The 16,984-nt window shown below is 46.4% G+C and overlaps 1 protein-coding gene and 1 long non-coding RNA gene across 7 annotated transcripts in view; one reads left to right on the top strand and one right to left on the bottom strand.

Annotated features, from left to right (window-relative positions):
• The window catches only part of ASTN2 (astrotactin 2), a 996,620-nt gene that overhangs the window by 616,700 nt on the left and 362,936 nt on the right, over positions 1 to 16,984 (bottom strand). The gene's annotated exons all lie outside the window — the stretch shown is intronic.
• LOC110127923 (uncharacterized) lies at positions 1,199 to 16,678 on the top strand. Its single transcript, XR_002310987.2, has 3 exons — positions 1,199 to 9,861; positions 10,154 to 10,332; positions 14,778 to 16,678. It is a non-coding gene; the product is annotated as an uncharacterized lncRNA (long non-coding RNA).

Raw genomic sequence — 16,984 nt, 5'->3', positions numbered from 1 at the left:
AGTCCGGACTTTGGCTTACATTCTCTGAACAAAGAAATAAATACTATCATCCTTGAACTTTCAGTGGGAGGATGAAGAGGGAGAGAAGGCCTTCAAATCAGTCCTCAGAAGACTTTCTTACCCCCTGGGCAAGGAGAGAGGAGGGAAGGAAACATTTGGAGCCACCTAGTCTAATAGCTTTGCTACCCACATTATTAAGTTTCAACTTCACTCAGATGCTGTTGTGCTTCTACAGATCAGGGAAGCTGTGTTATTTGCCCGAAGCCTTGGAGGTGGTAAGTGGTGGAGCTGGGACTTTACACAGGTTGGAGTTCAAGGCTGAGTCCTTCCTTGTCCAGCATGTTGATCTCTGCCCAGCAGGAGCAGGGCTCCGTTAGGGGCCAAGGCCACCAGGACTGGCTCTACAGGGAGGGCGCCGAGCGACCCAGCATGCCCCCAGCACGGTGCGCATGGGCTTTTCAAGGTGTCAGCCACCCCTGCCTCCCTGGCTGATCCAGACACCATTAGAGCATCTTCTCCCCATGCGTGGACACAGCACCACCACTACCTTCAGCCACTCTTAAACCACTCAGCAACACCCAGCTCCTGGAAAGCAGCTCTCTTTCCATCACATACTCACCTTATTGAGCTGATCCAGCTTTGCTTGCTCCCTAGCTCAGCATGCCCTGCAGGGCTTGTTCTAAATATGGGTCTCTGGTTCCACTATAAAAAAAACTACTGAATAAGACTCTCTGGGATACGGTCCAGAAACCTGATATTTAAGTTTTCTTTCTCTCCCAGAACTGTCCACCATTGTTTCTGCAGACGGAAAATCAAAGAAAGGTTGTTTTAAAACCACATAGAATAAAGATGTGGTACTTATATATAATTAGAATATTACTCAGCCATAAAAAAACAAATTTGAGTTAGTTGCAGTGAAGTGGACGAACCTAGAACCTGTTATGGAGAGTGAAGTAAGTCACAGAGAGAAAAATAAATGTCGTATATTAAGGTGTATATATGGAATCTACAAAGACGGTACTGATGAACCTATCTGCAAGGAAGTAGTGGAGATGCAGATGTAGAGAATGGACTTGTGGACAGAACAGAGGAAAAGCGTAGGATGAATTGAAACAGTAACATTGATATAGACACACTATTATGTGTAAAATAGAGAGCTGGTGGGAAGCTGCTACATAACACAGGGAGCCCAGCCTGGTGTTCTGTGATGATCTGGGTGGGGGAGGGTGGGAGAGAGGAGGGAGGGTCGAGAGAGGGGATCTATTATCTATATTTATATCTGTATCTGTATCTATATAATCGTGGCTGATCTGCATTGTTGTATAGCAGAAACCAAAACAACACTGCAAAGCAATTATCCTCCAATTAAAAAATAAAATAAGGATATATTGTACAACACAGGGAATTTAGCCAATATTTCATAATAACTATGACTGGAGTATAACCTTTAAAATCATGAATTATTACACTGTATAACTGTAATTTATGTAATATTGTACATCAACTGCACTTCAAGTAAAAAATATGATGTATATTTATAAAAAACAGAGAGAGATGAGCTATACAGTCAATGAATCTATAGTCAAGCTCCAAGCCATGTCCTTGGGTGTCTGTGGATGCTGACACCTTCAGAGCAAGGGTGATGGTGTGTGTATGAGCGTGAGTGTGTGTGTGTGTGTGAGTGCATGTGCGTGCATACCTGCCCATGCACTTTCAGCACACGGTACAGAAACACAGAAGACGTATATCTTTAAAATTAGCTTCATAAAGTATATTTATGTGTAGTGAATGCAATGCTGTTCATATTTCTCATACCTAACAGGTTAATTAGGTTTGGAGACAAGACTGGAAACTTAATCCATATTCATAATCCTATCAATTTGCAGGAAGACTATGTAACTTTTTGAGGGGCTGGCCTTGGCTACAAACCACCACTTTTCCCAGCGCCATAGCTCAGGCGCACCAGGATAGAGCGTAGATAGAATGCTATGTGCAGCCTTTGAAGCAAAACAACCCTGCTGTATTCTCTTACTTCAAGTGCATTCTGCATAAGTATACTTTTCATGGAATAGCCTTGGAACCCAACCACATTAGTTTGCACAGGTTTTACTATATACCTGCTATGTCAGGCAGAGTTCTAATTCAAATACATTGCACAGTAGAGTGCCAGCTAGGGCTATTCTTAGAAATAACCACACTTTATAACCTTGTCACCCTTAAGGTACTTTTTTTTCAGGCTAAAGACCCATTTAGGGCTCATCTGGGGTCCTGGCGAGCACCTCAATAGTACTGAGATGTTTTTTTGATCCACTAGGAGGTAAGTCAACTTTTGTGGGCTAGCCTGGAAACTTTGCCACTATTTATGTGTTTGTTTTGTATGAGGAAGCACACTCTGCATGCCAAAAGATCCTACAAACAAATTGCTGGCCACCCAGTGGGCTGCTGCATTGATCTCCTAGGGGTTGCAGCAAAAACTTACCCAGGGGGTTATGAGCTCCAGGACCAGAGGAGATGGATAAAGACAACGCAGGCTGAGAGCTATAAATAGTGTGCCAAGTGACCCTAACAAGCTCTTCTATCCACTGGGGCTGCTCCAACAGCTTTCTCTTTCGGATACATGAAAGCAGCTGAAAGGATTGTTTTCCCAAGAGCTTTTTGGCTGCCCTGTGTGTGCCAAGGGACTTTGCTGTTTCTAATTATCTCTCTTTATGTTCAGGCTGAGACTTGTTAATACAATAAAGCCGCGTTTCCAGGACGCGCTCACAACGCAGAAACATCTCCAGGTGTTTTACAAGCAGAAGATCATGTTAAATCAAATCAAATACCAATTAAAGATTAACAGCGGCGTGAGAGAGCTGTTATCGCGGTCCAGCCAGAGCTGCTGGGACGGCCGGGGTTTTCTGCAACCTGCTGTGGTCCAGCTCCCATCCAGATTGCTGTTTTAGGTTCTACTCAGCAAAACAGTCTTTGCCTGAGTCCCAAGGTCCCAGAGTATCAACACTGGAAAGATGTTAAATATCATCTTGGTTGAGCCTTATTATTAAAAATGGGGAAACTGAGGCCTAGAGAGAAGGGGTGGCCAGTTTCAGCCGGAATCAAAAGTCCAAGCTACTTGAGATGTTCCCAAGATCCCCTTGTTGTCGACATAGGACCCCATCTGGTTGCTTCCCAACACCTAGGAACTTTTTCTCTGATTTCCACTTAAAGTAGCTCAACAGTAGCTACCAATATATATGTTCTTCTGGAATCTCAGAATGTGATCTTGTTTAGAAAAACAAGTGTGTGCAGATGCACTTAAGCATAGGATCTCAAGATGACATCATTCTTGATGTAGGATAGGTCCTGCATCCTGATAATCGCTGGAGTCCTTAAAAGACAAATAAAGATGGAGATTTGAGACTTTCAGAGGAGAAGGTCATGTGAAGACAGAAGCAGAGACTGGAGTGATGCATCTACAAGATAAGAAATGTCGAGGACTGTCGTCAGCCTGTAGAAGCTAGGATACAGGCGTGGAACTGGATGCTCCCTTTGAACTTCCAGAAGAAGTTCACTTGGGCAACACCTTGACCTTGGGCTTCTGGCCTCCAGCACTGTAAGAGAATGTGTGTTTCTGTTGTTTAAAGCCACCCAGTGTGAGGTAACTTGTTACAGCGACCACAGGAAACTGATATTGGCCTCCTCCTGAGATGTCCCTCACCTCTTCCATGCAGTGAGGACCTACCTCTCTTTTAAGGTCCTGTTTTAATGTTGCCAGCAGGCTATTTATGAGCCTTCCTGACTGCACCTCCGATTAGAATGGATCCCAACTTCCCGAGTGTTCCTAAGTGTACATAGCCATCAAGCTCATCTCAGGATCTGGAGCTTGCTATTTGTGTTATTTGTCCTTCCCTCCTAGCAAATTCTAGGGCATCTAGACGATACACCGCATCTGATTCAGCTGTGGGCCCCAGACTCAATTACACGCATACACGTGTTTAGGAAATTTCTATAGAGTTAAGGTGAGTATAAACGCATGACTTCATCCATGTTCTTTTCCTCCCTTTCCAATTGTAGAAACCTACACCCATTGCATGGCACGGACCCTGGATGGACCCTGTAGGGGACAACTGATTGGTTCAAGATCGCGAGAGAGTATGACAGGGCTGTCTGCTGTCACCCTGCTGGTTTAATCTATACACTGAGCACATCATGAGACATGCCAGGCTGGATGAGTCACAAGCTGGAATCAAGATAGGTGAGAGAAACAACAGCAACCTCAGATATGCAGATAATGCCACTCTAATGGCAGAAATTGAAAAAGAACTAAAGAGCCTCTTGATAAGTGTGAAGGAGGACAGTGAAAGAGCCAGCTTAAGACTAAATATCAAGAAAATCTAAGACTATGGGCTTACACCAGGTAGGCTGGGCCTGAAATTCTCTGAGTATTTTTAACAGACTTCAGGTTAGGGGAGCAGGAAAGGTTAGTAAGGGGGAAGGAGATGCAGCGGGGCTTCCCAGGTGGCTCCATGGTAAAGAATCCACCTGGCAATGCAGGAGACGAGGGTTTGATCCCAAGGTCAGGAAGAACCCCCAGAGGAAGAAATGGCAATGCACTCCAGTATTCTTGCTTGGAAAATTCCATGGACAGACGAGCCTGGTGGGCTATAGTCCATGGGGTCACAAATAGTCAGGACATCCGGTCCCATTACTGCATGGCAAATAGAAGGGGGAAAGGTGGAAGTAGTGACAGATTTCCTCTTCTTGGGCTCCAAAGTCACTACAGACAGTGACTGCAGCCATGAAATCAGAAGACAGTTGCTTCTTGGCAGGAAAGTGATGACAAACCTAAACAGTATGTAGAAAAGCAGAGACATTACTCTGCTGACAAAGGTCTGTATAATCAAGGCTATGGTGTTCCTAGTGTCATGCACGGTTGTGAGAGCTGGACTGTAAAGAAGGCAGAATGCCAAAGAATTGATGCCTTCAAACTGTGGTGATAGAGAAGACTCCTGAAAGTCCCTTGGACAGCAAGGAGATCAAGCCAGTCAATCTTAAGGGAGATCAAACGGGAATATTCAATGGAAGGACTGACGCTGAAGCTGAAGCTCCAGCATTTTGGTCATTGGATATAAACAGATGACTCATTGGAAAAGTCCCTGGTGCTGGGAAAGATCGAGGGCAGAAGGAGAAGAGGGTGGCAGAGGAGGAGATGACAGGAGGGCATCACCAATGCAATGAACATGACCTTGGGCAAACTCTGGGATATGGTGAGGGCCAGGGAGGCCTGGCGTGCTGCAGTTCATGGGGTCGCAGAGTCAGACACAACTGGGCAACTGAACAACAGCACCAACTGCATCTCCATGAGTGTGTGCATGCACGCTTAGCTGCTCAGTCGTGCCTGACTCTTTGTGACCCCATGGACTGTGGCCCGTCAGGCTCCTCTGTCCATGAAATTCTCCAGGCAAGAGCACTGGAGTGGATTGGCATTTCCTCCCCCAGGGGATCTTCCTGACCCAGGGATCAAGCCCATGTCTCCTGCATTGGCAGGGGGATTCTTTACCACTGAGCCACCTGGGAAGCCCCATTCCATCTCCGTCTTCCCCCCACTAACCTTTCCTGCTCTCCTAACTGGAAGTCTACTAAAAAATAAACTTAGAGAATTTCAGACCCAGGTATGAGGCAGCTTTGGGGTCAACCTGGCGTACACCCCACTTCTATCACTCTGGGCTTCAGAGCTCTCATCTTTGAAACGTATGTAGGAGATTAAATGACTTAATGCAGTTAATCTGGATAATAACGCCTTTCAGACAAAACACCATCACCCAGTTTACAGATTAAGACCTTGACTCCAAGAGGAGTGAATTGTTGGGGGCAGCACAGTCAGACAGTGCCATTCAGGACTTGAACTTCAGAGCAGCATACAAGTCCACACTCTTGACAGCATATTACACAGAATCCCAGGCTCTCTGCTACCCCAACAAGATGCCCCTAATCCATGTGCTGAGTGACAAAAATTATCCTATTGTTTTCCAGAAGGAAGGTTCCCCCAAATAGTGAATATCCTTGAATTTATCTTGCTCTGTCTTCCGGCTCCTTGGGAGGCCTCTAAATTCGTATCTAACACAGTCTTCTGAGTCCCAGCTGGTTTGAGACACTGTGAATCGTGATGTTGGGCATATGGAAACAAATGCCTTCTACCCAAAGCATCATCTTTCAATTACAGATCACTCTGCCCATTTGGAAGCGCTTCCCTTTGGATGCAGACATCTCGCAGTCTGGTTAGAACCGGGAAGGAACAGAGAGAAGGGACATGGAGGGAGAGAGAGATGGGAGGACACTGAGACCGGGGGGCGGGGGGGGGGGGGGTGGAGAGGAGAAAGACAGTGGAAGCGTCCATTTGAACAGACGATGCTCATCTTGTTCATGGCCCTTGCAGCAGTCTCGGGGCCCAGTTCCCCTGGTGTACAGGCTGGCACCCAGGAAGGTGGCGCTGGAGTTGTGGAATATGGTGGCACAGACACAGTGCAATTCACTTTTTTTTTAAAACCATGGATGAAATCAAGGTAGACGTTAAGTGGCTTCTCCAACCAGTTGGCAAGGTAGCGGCAGAATCTGGATCTCTGACTTCTAACTGTTGTTCTGTAGTAGACGGAGGGTAAGGGATCCAAAAACAAAAAAAACAGCCTGGAGGTACAGACTAAGTGGATTTTGCAGGGAAGACAAAAGAGCCTTAAGATGTGAAAGAAGGAAAAAGAGAAGAAGAAGGAACAGAGAGATGGAAGTAAAACAAGACATCTATGAAGGAGAAGAAAAGAGAGGAGGAACATGAAGATGAGGCATGAGAGGTGTGAGGAAAGAGAAAACGGCAAAGACAATCCAGCGCGGGAAAAGCTCAAACACGGGCGCTTGCAGAAATCAGAGACTGGAGTTAGGCAACGTTCGTCACTGGCCATGCAGACGCTTCAGCGCGCACTCATGCTTGTATCCAGCTCCTTCCCCAGGCCCCCAGCCCTCTCCCGTTGAACTTGGTTGATCCCCCCCACCCACTCCTGTGTCCCTCTCAGCTTTCTGCCTCCAGGAGCACCGTGGGCCTTGACCGCCACTTCTCTCCACCCCACTCCTGGATATCGCTAGGTCCATTTCCCCTAATCTTCTAAGCTCTCCTCTCCTTTAAAACCTCTCCTCTCTGCTCTTCCTATCATCCACCTTCCACTCCAGACACGGTCGGAAGGCTCTCTTCTGCGTTCCTCTAACACCCCAGGAACCGCCATCGTATTATGTATCACATGGACTTTATATCTCAGTGTTAATGGTATCCTGCTTCCCCCAGCAGACTAAATTTCCCAGGGCCAGGAACGAGGTTGGATCCGTCTTCTGTCTCTAGCACCTACCACAGGGTAAAGCATGCCTTGCATACCCAGCGCAGGGTATGTGTGTGACTAATGAACGCATGGTGCTTCCCTGGTGGGCTCAGAGGTTAAAGCGTCTGCCTGCAATGCAGGAGACCTGGGTTCGATCCCTGGGTCGGGAAGATCCCCTGGAGAAGGAAATGGATGCGTGCTTGGACAAAATGCTCCTGCTGCCAGTGAGGAAAAAAAAGTCTACAACCACTGGGGGGCGAACTTGGGTAACTCCAGCAAAAGACCCTGGGGGAGGGGATAGAATTCCTCTCCATCAAACACCTCTGAGAAACAAAGGCAAGGGCAATTTGAAACCGGAGGAAGCCCTCCAGACTTCACCAGGCGAGGCTGCGAATGGAACAGAGCCTGCCCTGGTGGATTAAAGACTAAAATGAAAGTCTGAAGAACTGGACTCGAGTCCGTGGAGCTGGTGAGCTCTATGGCTTAGGGCACTATTCATCACTGAAGGGCCAGAGCTCACACCACACCAGCCCGGATGAGGCCATTATCACCCACCAGGAAAAACAGAATGAGTAACAAAGCTTCTGATCTATCGGGGTGGGGGGGGGGGGAAGAAAAAAGAAAAACCTTAACAATATAGGGAGTGGGGTTATCCGGATTCTTATTCTAATTGGGAACATTTACTGCACACCTACTACGTCAAACATGATTCCAGACACTAGGAATACAGGTGTGAGCAAGTCACTGCTCCCGGTCGACACTCAAGAGGGGAGCAGAGACATACAGGACCAACCATGATTTTAAAGAAGCGACAAGGACCAGATGGTAAGAGAGACACAGGTAATGTGCCACGGGGACGCTCTGTCTGGAGGGATCAGGGTGAGCACTCAGGAGCGGATGACATTTACTCCAATCAGGCCTAGCAGGACAGTCTGGCTTTATCGGATGGAGCGGGGTTGACAACGCACTCTAGGCTCACCGAACTGCACCAGCAAACAGTAGCAGGTGAAGACATGCAGGGTGTGTTTGCGGGTGTCTGGGCAGAAGACAGAATGGAATCCTCAGCTAGAGAGGTCACTCTGGCTAAAACTAACAACAGGTAACAGGCGGCTTAAACAGTAAAGAATCTGCCTGCAATGCAGGAGACCTGGGTTCGACCCCTGGGTCAGGAAGATCCCCTGGAGACAGGTACGGCTACACACTCCAGTATTCTTGGCTGGACGATTCCATGATCATAGGAGCCTGGTAGGTTACAGTTCATGGGGTCTCAAAGAGTTGGAAACACAACCAAGCAACTAACACTTTCAATGGCAATCAGAACAGGAAAGGAAGGAAGGAAAAAGGGTGGGTGGGGATAGCTGCAGCTGCAGGGACAGGATGATAAAGCAGAATGCCGGAGATGACGCTAAGGGCTGCATACACAGTGTCTCAGTGAGTCCCGCATATGTATACACACACGCATGTATACCTATCTGTGAATATGTAGTTTTTAATTTCTAGTTCATAAGTGAAGAACATGAAACACAGAGGGGTTGAGTAACATATTTAAGGTGAGGAAACAGCAGAGCCAGGATCTACACTCAGGCTGTCCATCTCCAAAGTCAGGGCTTCCCACGCCTGCTACACCGCACCCCACAACAGGCTAAGAAGTGGAGAAGTGATTACGAAGGCCAAGAGGGCGCTGCCACAGGTATATGAGGGAATGACATGATTCAACAGATGCTTGCAAAAGATGACTTTGGTGTCACGCGTACCCCATCAGCTTTGGGCAATCCCTACTTCCTTATTTTCTAATGAAGCCCCTTCTGGGGTGAGTAGGGGCGGACTTGGTCCATTTGTAGCAGTCCCCAAGTGTCCCAGAGGAGCTCTGGATTGAGCCCAGAGCTCCATCCCTCTGACAAAGGCTCCAGCCTCCCGCAGCCCCCCGGGGTGATTTATCAGAGCAGCGTCAACGCCTCTGCTCAGCAGCCTGTGATCCAAGGCTGGCAGCCCGGGCTGGGGTTTTTAATTAGCTGAGAGAGGGAAGAGTCAGGCCCTCTAGGATGGAGAGAAAGAGAGACACCAAGACGGCTCATAAATCCAGATCCAAGGATCCAGCGGCTGGCGTCTGGTGGGGGCAGAGAGGAGGGAAAGGAACAGACTGACTGGCTAGCTTTTCAGCTTTTTCATGGTCTCCTTTGCTTTCTGGTTCAGATACTGCAGGGGGTGGGGTGGGAAACTGTGCCGCCTTTTCCACAGCAATCCCTGGGGAGGCACCCTTTTCTAGCTTGGCTGTATGACCAAAAACCAGGGACCCTCATGTCTGGTTCCATCTCTACAGCTCGCTTGCTGTGCAGTTTGAGACCAAAACTACACAGACGCTTGCAGGCTTTGGAGTTAGATGTGAGCTGAAATCTCTGCTCTGTGATGCTTATTTAAACTGTGACTTGAGCGAACTGATTTTTTTCTCTCTGGATTTCAATTTCCTCACCTACAAAGGCAGAAGAAGATCTTGCGTTGCAAAGACTAATTGAGAACACAGGTAAAGTGCTCGGCCCTAATGGATGCTCAATAAATGACAGCTCTTTTAAAATGCATTTTCTTCTCCCTTGGCCTCAGTTTTCCCATATGTAAAAGGCAAAGTTGTGCCACATGACTTATAAGGGCTTTACTAGCACCGATTTCTTCTGGGTATTCTTATGTGGATGTGTGTGTGTGCTCAGTCGTTCAGTCGTGTCTCTTTGTGACCCTATGAACTGTAGCTCGCCAGGCTCCTCTGTCCTTGGAATTTTCCAGGTGAGAGTACTGAAGCAGGTTGTCATTTTCTCCTGCAGGGGATCTTCCCAACCCAAGGATGGAACCTGCATCTCCTGCATTGATAGCTGGCTTCTCTACCACTGAACCACTTGGGATGCAAGGAAAACAATCCAAATCTGGGCAGGAGGGAGCGTGTTCAGCAAGGAGGTTGCAAATCTACTCCTTGCAGGGGCCCAGGGGCAGGGCTGGCGCTAAGGTAAGGAAGAAATCTTGAGCGAGGCATATTTCATGCCAGTGAAGCAAGACAGTTCTGAGAGTCAGAGCCACTGGCTGCCTCCATAGTGAGTGAGCTCCCTGCATCCAGAGAGAAGAAGCAAAAGTTGGCCAACAGTCTGGAGCTGATGTTCTGAAAGAAATTTAAACATCAGATGTAGGAGAGGGACCAGAACTTTTCCTTTAAGTTCCTTACCTGCACTGAAAACATCATGGCATAATGCTTGGCGGTATATAAACTTATTGCATTGTTCATCATTTAACTCTCACAACCCAGTGGGCAGGGAGGATTAGCACCCACACCTCCAGACAGGACACTTGAGATGCAGAGAGTGAAGTCACTTGCTCAAGGTTGCACCCACACAGAGAGAGGCAGAGCAAGGCCAAGAGCTCTGGTGAATCTGACTCTCAAGAGATGCAGAGAGTGAAGTCACTTGCTCAAGGTTGCACCCACACAGAGAGAGGCAGAGCAAGGCCAAGAGCTCTGGTGAATCTGACTCTCCAGCCTCTCTCTTTTTGTTTCACAGCTGGGTTCCCATCTCTGATTCCACAACGGATGGCAGCCCCGGCCTAGCTAATATTGATTGCAGCTGTCCCTTCCTTCCTCCCCAGCCCCTGTCTCTGTCCCCCAACTGCTCCCCCACAAGTATTTACGCTGGGCTGCCTGGTAACAAACGGCTCGTTACCATGCGGAAGGCGACAGCCGGGCGATTAGTGAAATTTGTTACCCATGCGTCTCCGAACAAAATTAAATTAAAAGTGCTGCTTCGCTGTCAAGATAAGGGCCAAGCTGCTGAGATAATTTTTCACTCTCAAACACTCAATTACCCAGTGAGGCTGGATCAGATACAATCAAAGGGGAAAAAAGAAGAAAAAAAAGAAAAACAGAGGCAGGACCTCCAGGAACAGATGTAAGAGTTGTTATCACTCCCTCTGGCCAGAGATGTTAAAGAGGCTGTTGCCATGGTGACAGGGCTGGACCACATGAGGCAGGTAGGTGGGTGTGGCCTCTGACTACATCCTGTAATGAAGGAGATGCTCTCCATCCCCACCGCCCCTGCCTTAAGCCAGACAGTGTCACTTCTTACCTGAATTACTGCAATAGTCTCCTACCTGCTCCCTTTCACCTCATCCCTGTTCCCCTCTTTCCCAGCTTCTACAAAAGCTAGAGTGACCTTTCTACCACACATCAAAACATCACTTCTTTGCTGAAATCCTTTGATGGTGTCCCATTGTCATCATGATGAAGTCCAAAGCACCCGGCCAGTGTCACCTCTAGCTCTCTGCTCCTGAGAGTTTATATTTCAATGAAACTAAGCAGACGTATCCTTCCTTCCCTTCTTCTTGTTTTCAACAGGAATTATTTTGAGGTCCTACAGTATGCCAGGCATTTTGCTTGATCCCACTCTATTCATCGTCCCTTCCATATGAATAGTCTTCTCTGACCTTTGTCCCTTCAACAATTCCATCCTGTTTTTCAGAACTCAGCCTAAATATTTCCCATGCCAGCACTTCTGCTGTGTTCCCACCAAGCTGGTCAGGTGCTCTTTCTCTGTGCCATCATGGAATTCATCACCAGCCTTTATCACAGCCCTTTTCATTCTACTGTAATTGCCCATGTGATCCTTTCCCCACTGGACTGTGTGATGCACAGGGCAAAGAGCAGTGTCACTTGCCCAAGGCCCGCAGAGCAGGCTTCCAGTACTAGTCATGTGGACTAAATTCACCTTTGACTTATGTGATGGAACACGTGCTAGAGATCTCCTCTGGAGATGGGCAGAGTCTCTCTTTTCCTCGTTTCCAGTTTCTCTATCAGAAAGAAATCTATTTCTTTAGATCTGTTTCAAGGTTGTTATTTTCTGGACAGCCAGCTTTGATTTTTTGACCCCATGTATCCAACCTCTCACTCTAAACCTTCTCAGCCATTATTAGCACACAACTAATAGTATGTTACCTTACATTTGCTAAAAACAAAACAGAAAGTATTCTTCAATTAGAATCACAGAATGGTAGAGCCAAGAGGACATCATAAAATGATAATCTGTTTGACTGGGGCTTCCTTAGTAGTCCATTGGTTAAGCATCTGTCTGCCAATGCTAGAGGACATAGGTTTGATCCCTGGTCCAAGAACATCCCATAAGCCACATGTCAGCCAAGCCTGTCCACCACAGCTACTGAGTCCATGCTCAAGAGCCTGCTGCAACTTCTGAGCCCAGCTAGTGGAGCCTGTGCACTCCAGAGACTATGCTATGGAACACAGAAACCGCCACGGGGGGAAGCCCCTGCATCACAACCAAAGACAGCCCACAGGCAGCAAAGAGGACCAAGCGCAGCTGAAAATAAATAAATAAATCTATGTGATTATTGAAAGGTTATAGGCAGAAATGGAGGCCACTGAATTTGGCGGATCTGGTATTCTCCATTATATCTTGGTCACTCTGCCATACTGAACATGCCTTGAGTGTATGGATCACCAGTCTCACCAACAGAAGAGCTTTGATCAAAACTCAGAGATGCCCAGGTTCCACCTCAAACCTACTAAATAAACCTCTGGGTTGAAACCCAAAGGTAGGTATCTGTTTTAAAAACCCAAACATGTTACCTACATACATAGAGTTGGGAACCACGCTAAAAAAGGAAAGTAACTTTACTCGAAACACCATCCAAGGACAGAGTACAAACAGATCATTCTCATGACCCAGGATCTGTTCCACCTGGATACTTAATTTTGATTCTTCTTTATCCTCTTCACTCTACTCCTTTAGATAAAGATGAATTGTATTCATGCCTCCAGGGATCCCAAGACCAGACACACAGTGGTTTGAATGAATAAGGGGAGAGGGATAGACAACGGTTTCCAAGATTCCAAGTGAACTTTGGAGATGGTCTGGCCTAGTTACTTTATCCTAGTATATAAAGAAGTGGGCAAGTTTATCCATCACCAAGCACTGTGCTGAGTGCTTTACTTGCATTGTTCCATTTCAATCTCAAAACCACTCTTAGAAGAAGGAACTACAATTATGACTTTACAGAACTGAAGAAAACAGAAGCCAGTGGGTTAAATTGATCTTCACAAGATCATTCTGCAAAGATTCACAACCACCTGTTTATTTCTAAAGAACTTAAGCATTGCACACTGGTACAATTACCTCTAGCAAAAACACTCAATTCAAATTCCTTTAGAGAACAGGCAGAGTATTAATGATAAACATTATTCACCCACATATATTTTTTAAATGAACTGTTATGCTTGTCCTCAGAAGTAATCACTGTGGTTTATGAATTCTGCCCTTCTTAAAAAATCATTCTCAACAATTATCTGGCTGCATAATATTCCATCAAGTTGATGCACTGTAATTTACTTAGCCATTTTCCTATTGTTGGACATTCAGGCTCACTCTAATTTTTCAATATTTAAGATTATGCTACAATGAGTATCTTCAGGTTTAGAGCATCATGAAAAATGAGTAGTGTCATGGAAAAAATATAGTCATAATACAATATTGAGTAAAAAAAAACACAAATGCAAATGTGTATGTTGATTACAGTTGCAATGATGAGAAAAAATATATGCAAATGAGGACAAGAAAAATGAAATAAGCTCTTTGGTCTAGAAGGTTCCTGTTTGTTTTTGTTTTCCTCTACTAGTATTATTACATGATTCTACACTGGTGAAAAATGATTAAAAAAAACAAAACAAAACAATAAGCATACCATTCCCAATGTTGTTGAAGCATCTCAGTTCCTTTAGCATTTTTACAGTGGAGGGATGAGCTCAGGAGTCAGTGGTATTGACTCTTTCCATGGACAACAGCCAGAGGAGGAGCATCTCAAAGGCTGGAACCATGTCCTTTTTTATTGGCCAAGCCATATGGCAGACAGTATCTTAGTTCCCTGACCAGGGATTGAACCCACAGCCTCTGTAGTCAAAGCATAGACTCTTAGCCACTGGACCACCAGGGAATTCTCTGAAGCCATGTTTTATTAACAAGTCTTATGTCTTATTAACCTCTGATTTCCAAGAAAGCCATGTTGTCCCTAAAATCTATAATGTGTGTTCAGTGAATCAGAGCATAGCGTTTCAGAGCTTGAGGAGGCCTCAGATATAATTTATTCAAACACTACACCCTAGCTGAATGGATGGAGAGCCAGAGAGACTTGCCCAAGGTTCTCCAGCATCTGAGGGCAAGAACAAGACTTGACCACACTTTCCCCTGAATCTACTCTAATTAGAAGAGACAGATGGTTAGCAAATTTGCTCAACAGAAGCCATGAAGGAAAAGTCCTTTTCCAGGCCAGCATAGAATGGGTTTGACTCTGTGAACCTGAGTTAGTTTCAGATCTCCCCTGAACCCCTATGTTCCCCAGCCTCTAAGCTGCTCTCATGACAAATGCCTCAGAGCTGGGACATCTGTTTCCTCCCCATAGAGCGCCAGGTGGTTTGATTGTACCTGAGATGCTGAGAGAAGGACATTTTCAAGCTAGAATCCATGACTGAGCAGAACACCCTGGAACTCTTCTGTTTCCAGCCTACATCCCCTCCAAGCACAGCCAATTCCTCTTGCATCTTCATTTACCATCTAGTGGAGCTCTGAATTCTTCAATGACCTGCAAGACTCTCCCATGCCCTATACACTTTCTGCACATCCCCTCTTCTTAAACGTGGTTGGATCTGTAAATATGATGGGATATCACTCCATGATTAAATGATGTTATCTGAGAAAACTGAAAGGATTCTTTTCAGATATAATTAAAGTCCAGAAGCAGCTGACTGAGTTAATCATATAGGAGTTTACCCTGGGTGGGTCTGGCCAAATCAAATGAGTCTAAAGAGATGCTCTCCAGCAGCCCTTGAGGAAACCATGCTGTGAACAGCCATGGGCGTGACCTGTAAGAACTGGGAATGGTCCTGCCCACAGCAGCTACAGAGCAGCCATGTCAGTCACGCAGGAAACAAATCCTGCCAATGACTACCTGGGCTTGGAAGAAGGCCATAAGCCTCAGCTGAGATCAAAGCTCTAAGCCGACGCCTCGATTTGAGACTCTGAGTAAAGAGCCTGAAAGTAACATAACTGGACTGTTGAGCGGCAGAACTACTGCAGGATAATAAATGTATGTTGTTTGGAGCTGCTAAGTTCGTTCGCTAAGCAGAAACAGAAAGTGATGCATAGCCATGGAATGCTGACTCCGATTCCTTTTCCCCCATCAGACCTCTCCTGGGCGCAGAGCTGGTTGGCAGTGTCTGCATCTGGATGTCCTGCAGGCACCCCAAGGCAGCGGCTCTACGAGCTCATCCCTTGCCCCTGCCCCCAAAGCCTGCCGCTCCCAGCTTCCCTGGTTCTGGGATGCTCTCCAGCCCCCACACCAGAATCCAGCCCTGTCTTCAGCAGTCCTCACAGGCTCACTGTACAATCGGTCACCGACTCCAACTGTATTTAGCACATCCCCAGCAGCTACTCCAACCCATGCTCCCCCAGAGGGCCCCCACCACTACCTCAACAGCCTCCTTTATAACTGGTCTGTCCCCCTCCAGCTCTTCCTCCACTGTGGAGAGGGTGATCTTTTTTAAAACAGGCACAGGATGATGCAACTCTCTTCCAAAATCTTCCGGCACTCCCCATTTCACGTAGGTTCAAGTTCAGGCTCTCTCCGGCTCACTTAGAGATGGGTTTTCCTAAGCACACGGCCACCTGCCAGCTATCATTAGGGTCCAGCATTACTGTGGGTTCCTCAAAGATGCCTTTCATGACTTTCCCCACGATAGGATGTCCCCCCTATATTTTCTTCGGTGGCACGTCTCACAGTGTGACGTGATACATACCTTTATGTGTTTATTTGTGAGGTCCTCCTTCTCTCCCCATTTCTCTCTAGCAAGATTCATGAGGGCAGTCCCTGATTGGTCTGTTTGCCACTCTATACACTGTCCTTAGCATACAGTCTCAACACCATTAGACACTTAGTAAACATTAACTGATTCAATGAACAGAGATAAATGAACCTGACAATCAAAGTCTCTCTTGATCTGAGTCAATTCACCCTTCCCAGCCTTGTTCAAATTATCTTCATTCATACACCTTGTACTCTAGTGACATAGGGCTTGGTGGCTCAGATGGTAAAGAATCTGCCTGCAATGCAAGAGAAATGGGTTCAATCCCTGGGACACAAAGATCCCCTGGAGAAGGGAATGGCAACCCACTCCGGTATTCCTGCTTGGAGAATCCCATGGACAGTCCGTGGGGTCACAAAGAGTTGGACACAACTGAGCAACTAACACTTTCACTAGTGACATATGACCTGTCGAGTTATCATGCAAATCCTATAGCGTGGGATTCTCACCTCCATTTTATTTATTGGGAAGGAAGGCGGGAGGGAGGATCGGGATGGGGAACACATGTAAATCCATGGCTGATTCATGTCAATGTATGGCAAAAACCACTATAATATTGTAAAGTAATTAGCCTCCAACTAATAAAAATAAATGAAAAAAAAAATTTTTTTTGGCCTCATCATGTGGCATGTGGCATCTTAGTCCCCTGACCTGGGATTGAACCCATGTCCCTTGCAGTGGAAGCTCAGAGTCTTAATCCCTGAACTGTGAGGGAAGTCCCCTCACCTTCATTGTTTAGAAAAAGAGA

The sequence above is a fragment of the Odocoileus virginianus genome, chromosome 31 (genome assembly GCF_023699985.2).
Source record: "Odocoileus virginianus isolate 20LAN1187 ecotype Illinois chromosome 31, Ovbor_1.2, whole genome shotgun sequence".
NCBI classification, from domain to species: Eukaryota; Metazoa; Chordata; class Mammalia; order Artiodactyla; family Cervidae; genus Odocoileus; species Odocoileus virginianus.
The sequence above is the reverse complement of the archived record's forward strand: the minus strand, read 5'-3'. Positions and strand labels throughout refer to the sequence as shown.